The following is a 13,515-nucleotide window of genomic DNA, read 5'->3' on the forward strand; positions in this document are numbered from 1 at the left end:
AAAATGGCTTTGAATATTTTACTATAATTTTCAACATCCTATTTATGTGAATTAGGATTTTCTACCCTCAACACAATTAAGAGTAAAAAGAGAGGAATTCTTCAATGTATTGACAAGGAAATCAGAGTTTGCCTTTCAAATATATGCCCAAACATTGAAGAAATCACTAGGACACATCAGGCTCATGTTTCTCATAAACACAAGAATGAGAAAACTTAACACATTCGTGCTGGGACCTGCCGAATTTACTAAACCTTACTAAGAATGTATCTATATATATATATATAAAAAGATAACTTTTTTGTCATTTTTTTAACCTCTTTTTTACAAATTCTAAAGAGCATAACTCAAAAAATGTAACATAAAAATGTTTTTAATGTCAGAATAAATTTAATTTTGTTGTATTTATTTCATTTAATTACCATAAAAGCATGCTTAGACTTTATATTTTTTCTTTACTATTTGACTTATTATAACATATTTCTCAGAAATTTGTATAAAGTGCATCTACAATTATTTGTATGATTTTAAATGAGCCCCAACTTCAAAAAGTTTGAGAACCACTGTCTTGAGTGAGATAGTTCAGAATTTAAAAAATCAGTTTTTTTCTGTGTTTTTCCGTTGGTACTTGGAGCTATAGTTCCATTGTGTCCGCCTTTGTTACTGCTACTGAGTTGTCTGCTGTTTCAGTAATATTGATGTTTCTTTCTTTTTCTTTTTTTAACTTAGAAATTAAAGTTAATAGGGTGACATTGATCAATAAGAGTTCGATGGGTTTCAGGTGAACATCTCTATAGCATTTGAACTGTTGATTGCGTTGTGTGCCCATTAACCAAAGTCAGCTCATTTTCGTCATTGTATACTTGTCCCTCTTTACTCCCTCAACCCCCCTCATTGTTTTAGTATGCTGCCTCTCCTCCTCTGTTGCGATAAAGTCTTTTGTATTTAATATTCTTTTTTTTTAAGCAAAAAAGAGACAGACACAGACAGGAAGGGAGAGAGATGAGAAGCATCAACTTGCAGTTGCAGCACTTTAATTGTTCACTAATTGCTTCTCATATGTGCTGGGGGGGGAGGGAGACTCCAGCCAAGCCAGTGACCCCTTGCTCAAGCCAACAACCTTGAGGGCATGTCTATGATCCACGCTCAAGCCGGCAACCCAATGCTTAAGCCAGATGAGCCCTGCTCAAGCCAGCAACCTCAGTGCTTCAAACCTGGGTCTCCAGCATCCCAGGTCTCTGCTCTACAGTCAGGCTTGGTTCTTTGTTTGTTTTGTGGCAGAGACAGAGAGAGTCAGAGAGAGGGACAGATAGGGACAGATGGAAGGGAGAGAGATGAGAAACATCAATTCTTCATTGTGGCTCCTTAGTTGTTCATTGATTGATTTCTCATATGTGCCTTGACCATGGGCCTTCAGCAGACCGAGTAACCCCTTGCTCGAGCCAGCGACCTTGGGTTCAAGCTGGCGAGCCTTGCTCAAACCAGATGAGCCCGCGCTCAAGCTGGTGACCTCGGGGTCTCGAACCTGGGTCCTCCACATCCCAGCCCGACACTCTATCCACTGCACCACCGCCTGGTCAGGCCAGGTTTGTTTTTAATATTCTCCAAGTAATATTATTTTTTTGTATTTTTCTGAAGCTGGAAACGGGGAAAGACAGTCAGACAGACTCCCGCATGTGCCCGACTGGGATCCACCCGGCACGCCCACCAGGGGGCGACGCTCTGCCCACCAGGGGGCGATGCTCTGCCCCTCCAGGGCGTCGCTCTGTTGCGACCAGAGCCACTCTAGCGCCTGGGGCAGAGGCCAAGGAGCCATCCCCAGCGCCCGGGCCATCTTTGCTCCAATGGAGCCTCGGCTGTGGGAGGGGAAGAGAGAGACAGAGAGGAAGGAGAGGGGGAGGGGTGGAGAAGCAGATGGGCGCCTCTCCTGTGTGCCCTGGCCGGGAATCGAACCTGGGACTTCTGCACACCAGGCTGATGCTCTACCACTGAGTCAACCGGCCAGGGCCTCTCCAAGTAATATTTAAAGCAGGTTTTGAGTTTATTTTTATTTTTCCTGCTCGGGACTTGAATCTGGAGATCCATGTTTTTCAATAATTCTAAAAATCTTCAAATATTGTCTCCTCACCATTCCTTCCATTTCTCATTCTAAAATTTCAGTGTGTATTAGACTCTATACTTCATGTTTCTTATTGTGCTAACCCTTTTTATTTTCCATCCTCTCACCTCTCTGCAGCATTCTCGTTCATTGATTCTCCCTTCAACATCATTTATTCTGAGATCTAACCTATCCAACGCTATTCTGATTTCCATGGTTTTAAGTTGCAGAAATTCTTTTTATCATGTTTTGTTTCTCTAATTTTCCCATTACAGTAGTTTTTACATAGTATCTTATTGTTTTCCTGACATCTTAACATTTTAATGCAATCTTTTAGGTCTTTAAGCAATTCAGAGGAATTCATTCTATTTCCTGGAAATCTTGGAGTTCTAGTAATCCCCTTTGCAGTGTCTGCTGACTTGTTCATGGTGACATGAGGAAAATGTTTTGGTGACAGCGGATCCTTGACGACTTTGGGGTTGACATTTTTAAATCATGCTGAGAACATTTCTACTGTTGCCCTTTTGTTAAGTATTACTTTGGTTTTCAATCACAAAAGGATATTGAATTTTCTCATGCACTTCCAGGCTGTGTGAAGATTGTGTAGTTTTTGTGTTTAAATATTATTTTCTTCATGTTTCTTCTGACACAAAGACTTCACTTATCACTCCAATTAAAAGAAAATGGCCCTACCCCCTTTCTGTTTTATTTATATCCACAACACATTGCAAACTGACACTGAGAAAACTGATACTTTCTTCCCATTGTTGTGTCCTTGGTGGATAGAACAGTCCCTCCCATTGTAGAAATCACTTTTTTGCATCATTTGATTGGCCTGCAGTTTTCTTTAGGGAGGAAGGCTATCTTTGTTGAACCATCTTTTTCACAGGAGCCTCATGTTTGGTAAGTGTGCCAGCCATGTTCCAGGCTGGCAGAAGTTATCTTTAAGATTCCGAGTTGTGTATGTGTTTCATTTTAGCCTCACTCCCCACCATTCCCTTCCCCCACTCAGCAGAGAGGAAATAAGAGATGCTGAAGGGGCTCTTCACAATGCAAGTCTTTCTCCTCGCTTCTCCACACAGAGGGACTGCTCTCTGCAAATATGGGGTCCTGTGTAGCTCCTCCTTCCATTTCACCTCTTCTGCTTCTTGGAACCACAATGGGTCCAGGGAAGCTGTTGTCCAGTTTGGGGGTTCCTTGTTCCTACTTTTGCAAGAGTTTGATTCTAAACCTCAGAGTGTGCTCTTTGTCCAAAAGCCATTTACTTTGTCAGCTCTGCAGTCCCTGGGAGCTCATCTTCACTTTCAATAACTGAACCCCACTCCCTTAGGCAGCCTTCCCACCTAACTGCGTAGTTCAGAGTTTCAGCTGCTCTGTAGTCTCAAGAATCTGCATTTCTGTTTCTTGTTCCTCTTAAGACAGTGGTCCCCAACCCCGGGGCCGTGGTCTGGTACCGGTCCGTGGGCCATTTGGTACCGGTCCACAGAGAATAATAACTTACATTATTTCTGTTTTGTTTATATTTAAGTCTGAACAATGTTTTATTTTTTAAAAATGACCAAATTCCCTCTGTTACATCTGTCTAAGACTCACTCTTGAGGCTTGTCTTGGTCACTTGATACATTTATCTGTCCCACCCTAAAGGCCGGTCCATGAAAATATTTTCTGACATTAAACCGGTCTGTGGCCCAAGAAATGTTGGGGACCACTGTGTTAGGAGATTCGGCGGTGAGGGTTGTGGTTTTAGTCCTCCAGCCTCTCCCCTGGAGTGTTATCTGTGGGGCTGTTAACACACCCTGCTGATGGCTGTCTCCACAGTGGTGCAAGTTTGCTTCTTCAATATGCTGCAGCAACATCATCAGAATGAATAGAATTTATGCTAGAAATTTGAAAAGCAAATTTTGATTCCAAACCTGCCTTAATTCATTTTAACCAGTATAAAAAAATACCGCAGACTGGGTGACATGGAAACAACAGACAGTTCTCTCAGTTCTAGAAGCTGGGAACCCCCCAGTCAGGGTGCCCACAGAGCCAGGCTCTGCTGCCGGGCCCCCTTTCTGTTTCAGACATCTTTTCACTGTCTTCACATGTTTGAGGGGTGCATGGGTGTTCTCTCAGGCCTCTCTCATAGAGGCACTAATGTCGTTCATGAGTGCTTTGCCTCATGACCTAATCACCTCCCAAAGGCCTCACCTCTAAATACCATCATCCTGGGGGTTAGGATTTCAACATATGAATTGGGGGAGGGGGAACACATTTAGTTCATAACACAGCCCAGGAATTTTTTTCACCTCAAGGGTCTTTTCCTTCCACAATCAGAGCCCAGGCAAGAATGTTTCCTCAGAACATTTTCTAGTAAACCTTCTATTAGGGGTGCAGCCCACCCTGGGATCTGGCTTTATGTGTGTCAGTCCCTAACCCCTGCCTCATTTCCTGTTGCAAGTTAGTAAAACCCAATCACCTAGCTCCACAAACCAATAGGAGGACCCCCACCCTGGTAGCTTGGGAGAATTTGGTGTTCTTACATTTAATGTAATTACTGACATTGTTAGATTTCATAGACAAAGGTGTTCTTGGCTTGTTCCTATGTTAGGAGGAAAGTATTTTTTGACTTTTTACTTACATCTACTGCTCATAAAAATTAAGGGATATTTTACAGTTTCATATTCACTTTGAAATATCCCTAATTTTTGTGAGCAATATATTTCTTGTTGTTTTCTCTTTTCCTCACTGCTTTCCCTACCGTTATTTTGTTAATCAAGTATTTTTCAGTGTTCCATTTTGATTCCTATAATCCACTCTAGCTGTAGCTCTTTGCAGTTTTTACTGGATGCTCTAGGGATTTTTTTTTAATTTTTTTTTAATTTTTTACAGAGACAGAGAGTGAGTCAGAGAGAGGGATAGACAGGGACAGACAGACAGAAACGGAGAGAGATGAGAAGCATCAATCATTAGTTTTTCACTGTGCATTGCAACACCTTAGTTGTTCATTGATTGCTTTCCCACATGTGCCTTGACCGAGGGACCTTCAGCAGACCGAGGAACCCCTTGCTGGAGCCAGCGACCTTGGATCCAAGCTGATGGGCTTTTCCTCAAACCAGATGAGCCCGCACTCAAGCTGGCAACCTCGGAGTCTTGAACCCGGGTCCTCTGCATCCCAGTCCGACGCTCTATACACTGCGCCACCTCCTGGTCAGGCTGTTCTAGGGATTTTAACATGCATTTTAATTTATTATAAACTACTGAGTATTATACTTTACATTAATATTTCTGAAACTGGAAACAGTATCATTCCATTTACCCACATCTTCTGTAATACAGCTCTGGATAACAGTTCCTTTAGATAACTAAAAACTAGGTAGTACAGATACGGTCTTCTGGTTTTGCTCCTTAAGCCAGTACATGGTCTTTCAAGTTTCCAAATTGCAAATACAAAAGCTAAGGTTTGAGCAAAAAATAGTATTTTTTCAAATTCTCTGTTTAAAGACTTTTTATATGAAGTTATTAAATCTATGCATCCAGTATCAAGAGATCATTAACTGACAGCAAATTGTGCAAACCTCTTCTAGTCTTCCTTCTGATGTAAGAAAAACACCTAAGGGACATGGTTAAGACATTTTACACTGAGACCTGCTTCACCTTCCTCTGTGTTATTAGTCACTACCAAGATATTAATGCAAACTTTAGAAACAATTTCACAGACTTGTTCAAGTAAACCAAACTCAATTTATCTCAGTGAGATGAAAGGCATTATTCTAAGTGTCTGAAACAGTCTTCTGTCCTGTTGTTTGGCACATTTAAATTTCCCAAGAGTAAAAACCGATTTGTTTGGTAAAAGCAACCATTTACCAAGATCTCTGTTTGGAACACAATGCTGCTAATGCTTCACATGCACCATCCTAGTTAATATTCACAACCCCGAGGTAACTACATGCTTCTTCAATTTTCTAGGTGAGTCAACAAGATAAAAGTTAGTTCAGGAATTTTCTCAGTCAGTGAAATCTGTGTGATGGAGGTCTTTCTCTCCCCACAGCTTGCACTATTCCACACGTCTCTACATTGTGTGTGAGAGGTGAGCAGATCAGAGCTCTCAGGATAGGGCCTTCCATTCAGTTTTCTGGTTGAAAGTAGTGAGGAGGTTGAGAAATCCATGTGTAGTAAATGTAGGAAACTTAAAAGCTGACAACTAAGAAAACACTGAAAAAACTAAAAAATAGCTGTAAAAAAAATCAAAAGCAAAGTCGTTTTAGATCCTATCCAGAGGCAAAAAGATTAAAGCAACTTAATAAAACACCCAGGCCTCACTACACAGCCAGAAAACTACTATCCCCAATAAGCTTGAGGTGCTGAGAGTTAACATTATTTTCAGATGAGTATTATTAAAAATATAGAGAAGTACATAATGTTTAACAAAAACTGGTTAATTTTTTTGTGTATGACAGAGATAGACACAGGGACAGACAGACAGGAAGGGAGATGAGAAGCATTAATTCTTCATTGTGGCACCTTAGTTGTTCATTTCTTGCTCTCTCATACGTGCTTTGATCAGGGGCTACAACAGAGCCAGTGACCCCTTGCTCAAACCAGATGAGCTCATGGGCGACCTTAGGGTTTTGAACCTGGGTAGTCCGCTTCCCAGTGCGACGTTCTATCACTGCGCCACAGCCTGGTCAGGCTAAATTTTTATGTGTAAGTTGAAAGTGTGAAATTCACTTAAGTGACCATTGGGCAGATAAAATATATTATGCTCACTTTGTTAAAGATGGCGCTGCCTGACACAACCACTCACCCGGGGCTCTGGGGGATGGGGAGAGAGGAGAGGACCAGAGTAGCAAGAAGAGAGTGTAATCTAAGAGACATAGGGAGAAACATTTTGAGAGACAGCCACCTAACCTCTGGGACAAGTCACTCCCCAAATCTGAAGTGAATATTTCCCCTGGAAACAGCAATACTAGCAAAGGGAAGCAGGACACCAGCCAAACAAGCTCTCCCACAGCACTCAAAGCAGAGTTACTAAGAAGCAGGGAGCTTTCAGGACTACAGTAGTGAGTGTTAGGGTCTGAGCTGCAGAGCCCCACCCATATGGCTGAGGGCTCGCCTGAGGGCGGGCGGCAGCAGACGCGGAAGCACGGTTCTGTCTGCAAGGGCGAAAGCCGCTGGCCACTGCTGAGGCCCAGGTGTGAGCTCAGTCTTGCCCAGCTGGGGAGGAAGGGGCGTGCAAAAGTGATCAAGCCCAGCTGTGAGCCGCTGCAATCCAGCCTGTGTGGGAAGGGCAGGAGCCCTGGAAGGGGTGGAGACCTGCCCTTGAGCAAGGGCACAGGAGCACAGCCTTGCCCCACCTGCAGAACCAAGGCTTGTGCCTAACTTGGGAGCCAGCTCCTCCCATGGGGGTGGAGCCAAAAGACCAGAACAGGCAGAGTGCAGCTACTGAGCACGGGCACGCAGTCCCACCCGGCCGGTGGAGCTAAGACTTGTGGCCTTCCCATGAGCGGGCTCCTGCTGCAAGGGTGGGGGGAAAGCCCGGATTCAGGCAGAGACCCGCAGCCAAGCAACGGTGCTCACCCCTCCCCTCACAGCCAAGCATAACTGCAACCAATGGAGGGGGGGGGTTAAGGCCAGGTCCGCTGAGGCTTATACACCCAAGCACATGATCACAGCCAATCCCATGAAGGAGAGGCAAAACCACAGCAACAGCCCCAGTGGGCAGGCACCGGCAATGCCCACACCTGAACTCCATAGGTAGCAACAGCAGAGGCGGTGGTGGGACTGCAGACAGACCACACCTAGGGAACACAGAGGACACACCCAGTGGACTCCAGTGGCCAAAACCTTCTTTTACACAGACAAAATGAGAAAGCAGAGAAATGCAACACAAATGAATCAAGAGAAATCCTCAGAAAAGGACCTGAATGAGTCAGATATAACCAAATTACCAGATGCACAGTTTAAAATAACAATTGTTAGGATGTTCAAAGATATTAGAACAACAATAGTCATTATGAACACCTAAATAAAGAGATAGCAAATATAAAAAAATATTTAAATAATAAAAAAGAATCAGTCAGAAACGAGAAATACAATATCAGAAATGAAGAACACAATGGAAGGAATTAAAAGCAGGATGGATGAAGCTGAGAATCAAATCAGCAAGTTAAAGGACAAGATAAATAAAGGCACGGAAGCAGAGAGAAAAAAGAAAAGACAATCAAAAAGTCTGAGAAAACTCTAAGAGAGCTCTGTGACAACATGAAGAGAAATAACATCCACATCATAGGGCTTCCTGAATTAGAAGAGAAAGAACAAGGGCTAGAGACTTTGTTCAAACATATCATAGCTGAAAACTTCCCTCAATTAAGGCAGGAAAACATTTCACAAGTTCAAGAAGCACAGAGAACTCCATTAAAGAGAAACCCAAAGAAATCTACACCAAGACACATTATAATTAAAATACCAAACCTAAGTGATAAAGAGAAAATATTAAAAGCTGCTAGAGAAAAAAGACTATCACCTACAAAGGAGCCCCCATAAGGATGACTTCTGACTTCTCAACAGAAACACTTGAGGCCAGAAGGGAATGGCAAGAAATATTCAAAGTAATGCAAAACAAGAGCCTAAACCAAGACTACTTTATCCAGCAAGGCTATCGTTGAACATTGAAGGAGATATAAAAAGCTTTCCAGACAAAGAAAAAAAAAAAAAAACTCAAGGAATTCACTACAACCAAACCAAGGCTGCAAGAAATACTAAGGGGCCTGTTGTAAACAGATCAAAGGAGAAAGAAAGGAGAAAAAGAATGTAGCAAAAGAGAAATACAGTTTTTTTTAATAATTTAATGCAGTGACATTGATAAATCAGGGTACATATATTGAAAGAAAACATCTCTAGATTATTTTGACATTTGATTGTGCTGTGTACCCCTCCCCCAAAGATAAATTGTCTTCTGCCATCTTCTATCTGGTTTTCTTGTGCCCCTCCCCTCCCCCAAGCCCTCTCTCCTTCTTCGCCCCATCCCCCTCCGGCCACCCCCCATCGCTGTTGCCATCACACTCTTGTTCATGTCTCTGAGTCTCATTTTTATGTCCCTGCTATGTATGGATTCATATAGTTCTTAGTTTTTTTTTCTGATTTACTTATTTCACTATGTATAATGTTATCAAGGTCCATCCATGTTATTGTAAATGATCTGATGGCATCATTTCTTATGGCTGAGTAGTATTCCATAGTATATATGTAACAAAGCTTTTTAATCCACTCGTCCTCTGAAAGACACTTGGGCCGTTTCCAGATCTTCGCTATTGTGAACAATGCTGCCACAAACATGGGGGTGCATTTTTCCTTTTGGAGCCATTCTATGGTGTCCTTGGGGTATATTCCTAAAAGTGGGATAGCTGGGTCAAAAGGAAGTTCGATTTTCAGTTTTTTGAGGAATCTCCATACTGTTTTCCACAGTGGCTGCACCAGTCTGCATTCCCACCAGCAGTGCAGAAGGGTTCCCTTTTCTCCACATGCTCACCAGCACTTATTCTGTGTTGTTTTGTTGATGAGCGCCATTTTGGCTGGTGTGAGGTGATATCTCATTGTGGTATTAATTTGCATTTCACTAATGATTAGTGATGTTGAGTATTTTTTCATATGCCTATTGGCCATTTGTATGTCCTCTTTGGAGAAGTATCTATTCATTTCTTTTGCCCATTTTTGGAATCGATTGTTTGTCTTCCTGGTGTTGAGATTTACAAGTTCTTTATAAATTTTGGTTATTAACCCCATATCAGACGTATTGTCAAATATGTTCTCCCATTGTGTGGTTTGTCTTTTTATTCTGTTCTTGCTGTCTTTAGCTGTGCAAAAGCTTTTTAGTTTGATATAGTCCTACTTGTTTATCCTGTCTTTATTTCACTTTCCTGTGGAGATAAATCAGCAAATATATTGCTCCGAGAGATGTTGGAGAGCTTACTGCCTATGTTTTCTTCTAGATGCTTATGGTTTCATGGCCTACATTTAGCTCTTTTATCCATTTTGAGTTTATTTTTGTGAGTGGTGTAAGCTGATGATCTAGTTTCATTTTCTTGCAGGTAGCTGTCCAATTTTCCCAACACCATTTATTAAAGAGGCTGTCTTTACTCCATTGTATTTCCTTACCTCCTTTGTCAAATATCAGTTGTCCATAGAACTGTGGGTTTATTTCAGGGTTCTCTGTTCTGTTCCATTGATCTATATGTCTGTTCTTATGCCAGTACCAGGCTGTTTTGAGTACAATGGCCTTGTAGTATAACTTGATATCAGGAAGTGTGATACTTCCCACTTTATTCTTCTTTTTTAAGATTGCTGAGGCTATTCGTGTTCTCTTTTGGTTCCATATAAAGTTTTGGAATATGTGATCTATATCTTTGAAGTATGTCATTGGTATTTTAATTGGTATTGCATTGAATTTATAGATTGCTTTGGGTAAAATAGACATTTTAATGATGTTTATTCTTCCTAACCATGAGCACAGTATATGCTTCCACTTGTTTGTATCTTCCTTGATTTCTTTTATCAATGCTTTGTAATTTTCCGAGTACAAGTCTTTAGTCTCCTTGGTTAAGTTTACTCCTAGGTACTTTATTTTTTTGGTTGTAATTGTGAAGGGGATTGTTTCCTTAATTTCTCTTTCTGACAGTTCATTGTTGGTGTATAAAAATGCCTCTGATTTCTGACTATTGATTTTATATCCTGTCACATTGCTAAATTCATTTATGAGGTCCAGTAGCTTTCTGACTGAAACTTTACGGTTTTCTATATACAATATCATATCATCTGCAAATAATGATAGTTTTACTTCTTCTTTTCCAATTTGGATGCCTTTTATTTCTTCTTCTTGTCTAATTGCTGTGGCTAGGACTTCCAGGACTATGTTAAATAAGAGTGGTGAAAGGGGGCACCCCTGCCTTGTTCCTGATCTTAAGGGGATTGCTTTTAATTTTTTCCCATTGAGTATGATGTTGGCTGTGGGTTTCTCATAGATGGCTTTTATCATGTTGAGGTATGTTCCCTGTATTCCCACTTTGCTGAGAGTTTTGATCATGAATGGGTGCTGGATTTTATCAAATGCTTTTTCTGCATCTATTGAACTTATCATGTGGTTTTTCTCCTTCTTTTTGTTTATGTGATGAATCACATTGATTGATTTACGAATATTGTACCATCCTTGCCTCCCCAGAATAAATCCCACTTGATCATGGTGTATGATTTTTTCCATATATTGTTGGATCTGGTTTGCTAATATTTTGTTGAGGATTTTAACATCTATATTCATCAGAGATATTGGCCTATAATTTTCTTTCTTTGTGTTGTCTTTGCCTGGTTTTGGAGTCAGAATTATGCTCGCCTCATAAAAGGAGCTTGAAAGTCTTCCTTCCTCTTGAATTTTTTGAAGTAGTTTGAGAAGGATAGGAGTTAGTTCTTCTTTGAATATTTGGTAGAATTCCGTTGAGAAGCCATCGGGCCTCGGACTTTTCTTTGTTGGGAGTTTTTTAATAACTGTTTCTATCTCATTTGTTGTAATCGGTCTGTTTCGGTTTTCTGATTCTTCCAGATTGATTTATGGAAGATTGTATGTTTCAAGGAATTTGTCCATTTCATCTAGGCTGTCTAGTTTTTTGGTATACAGTTCTTCATAGTATTTTCTTACAATATTTTGTATTTCTGCTGTGTCAGTTGTTATTTCTCCACTCTCATTTCTAATTTTATTTGAGTCCTCTCTCTCTTTTTCTTGGTGAGTCTAGTTAAAGGTTCATCAATCCTGTTCACCTTTTCAAAGAACCAGCTCCTGGTTTCATTGATCCTCCGTATTGTTACTTTAGCCTCTATGTCATTTATTTCTGCTATAACATTTATTATTTCCTTCCTTCTACTACATTTGGGCTTTACTTGCTGTTATAATTCTTTTAGATGCAGGGTTAAGTTGTTTATTTGAGCTTTTTCTAGCTTCTGAAAGTATGACTGCAGTGCTATGAACTTCCTTCTCAGGACTGCTTTTGCTGTGTCCCATTAATTTTGAGTTGTTGTATGCTCATTGTCATTTGTTTCTAGGAATTTTAAAATTTATTCTTTGATCTCATTCTTAATGCATTCGTTATTTAACAACCTGCTATTTAGTTTCCATGTGTTTGAGAATTTTTCAGCTTTTCTGTTGTGGTTCATTTCTAGTTCATGCCATTGTAATCAGAGAAAGTGCTTGATATGTTTTCAGTCTTCTTAAATTTGTTGAGAGCACTTTTGTGCCCTAACATGTGGTCTATCCTAGAGAATGTACCATGAGCACTTGAAAAGAATGTATATTCTACTGCTTTAGGGTGAAAGGTTCTGAAGATATCTAGTAAATCGAGTTGGTCTAGTGTTTCCAATAAGTCTGCTGTTTCTTTGTTAATTTTCTTTCTTGAGGATCTATCTAGTGATGTTAGTAGGGTATTGAAATCCCCTACTATTATTATAGTATTGCTGTTGATCTTGCCCTTTAAATCCATCAGTCTGCTTTATATATTTGGGTGCTCGTATATTAGGTGCATAGATATTTATAATAGTTATATCTTCCTGTTGGATTACTCCCCTTATCATTATGTACTGGCATTCTTTATCTCTTACTATATCCTTTGTTTTAAAGTCCAGTTTGTCTGATATAAGTATTGCTACCCCAGCTTATTTTTCATTTACATTTGCATGAAATGTTTTTTTTCCATCCTTTTACCTTCAATCTATGTGTATCTTTTGTTCTAAGGTGTGTCTCTTGTAGACAGCATATGTATGGGTCCTGTTTTCTTATCCAGGCAGCTACCCTTTGTCTTTTGATTGGATCATTTAATCCATTTATGTTTAAGGTTATTATTGATATGTAGTTGTTTATTGCCATTTTCTTCTTTAAAGGTGTATTCCTTTTTGCTATATTCTTTTCCCACTCTGATCTGTTTACAACAGGCCCCTTAACATTTCCTGCAGCATTGGTTTGGTTGTAATGAATTCCTTGAGTTGTTTTTTGTCTGGGAAGCATTTCTCCTTCGATTTTAAACGATACCCTTGCTGGATGAAGTAGTCTTGCTTGTAGGTTCTTGTTCTGCATTACTTTGAATATTTCTTGCCATTCCCTTCTGGCCTCAAGTGTTTCTGTTGAGAAGTCAGATGTCATCCTTATGGGGGCTCCTTTGTAGGTGATAACTTTTTTTTCTCTTGCAGCTTTTAATATTTTCTCTTTATCGCTTAGCTTTGATATTTTAATTATGATGTGTCTTGGTGTAGGTTTCTTTGGGTTTCTCTTTAATGGAGACCTCTGTGCTTCTTGGACTTGTGAGAGTTTCTCTTGCATTAATTTAGGGAAGTTTTCATCTATGATATGATTGAACAAAGTCTCTATCCCTTGTTCTTTCTCTTCTTCTTCAGGAACC

This window comes from Saccopteryx bilineata, chromosome 9 (genome assembly GCF_036850765.1).
Source record: "Saccopteryx bilineata isolate mSacBil1 chromosome 9, mSacBil1_pri_phased_curated, whole genome shotgun sequence".
Lineage (NCBI taxonomy): Eukaryota > Metazoa > Chordata > Mammalia > Chiroptera > Emballonuridae > Saccopteryx > Saccopteryx bilineata.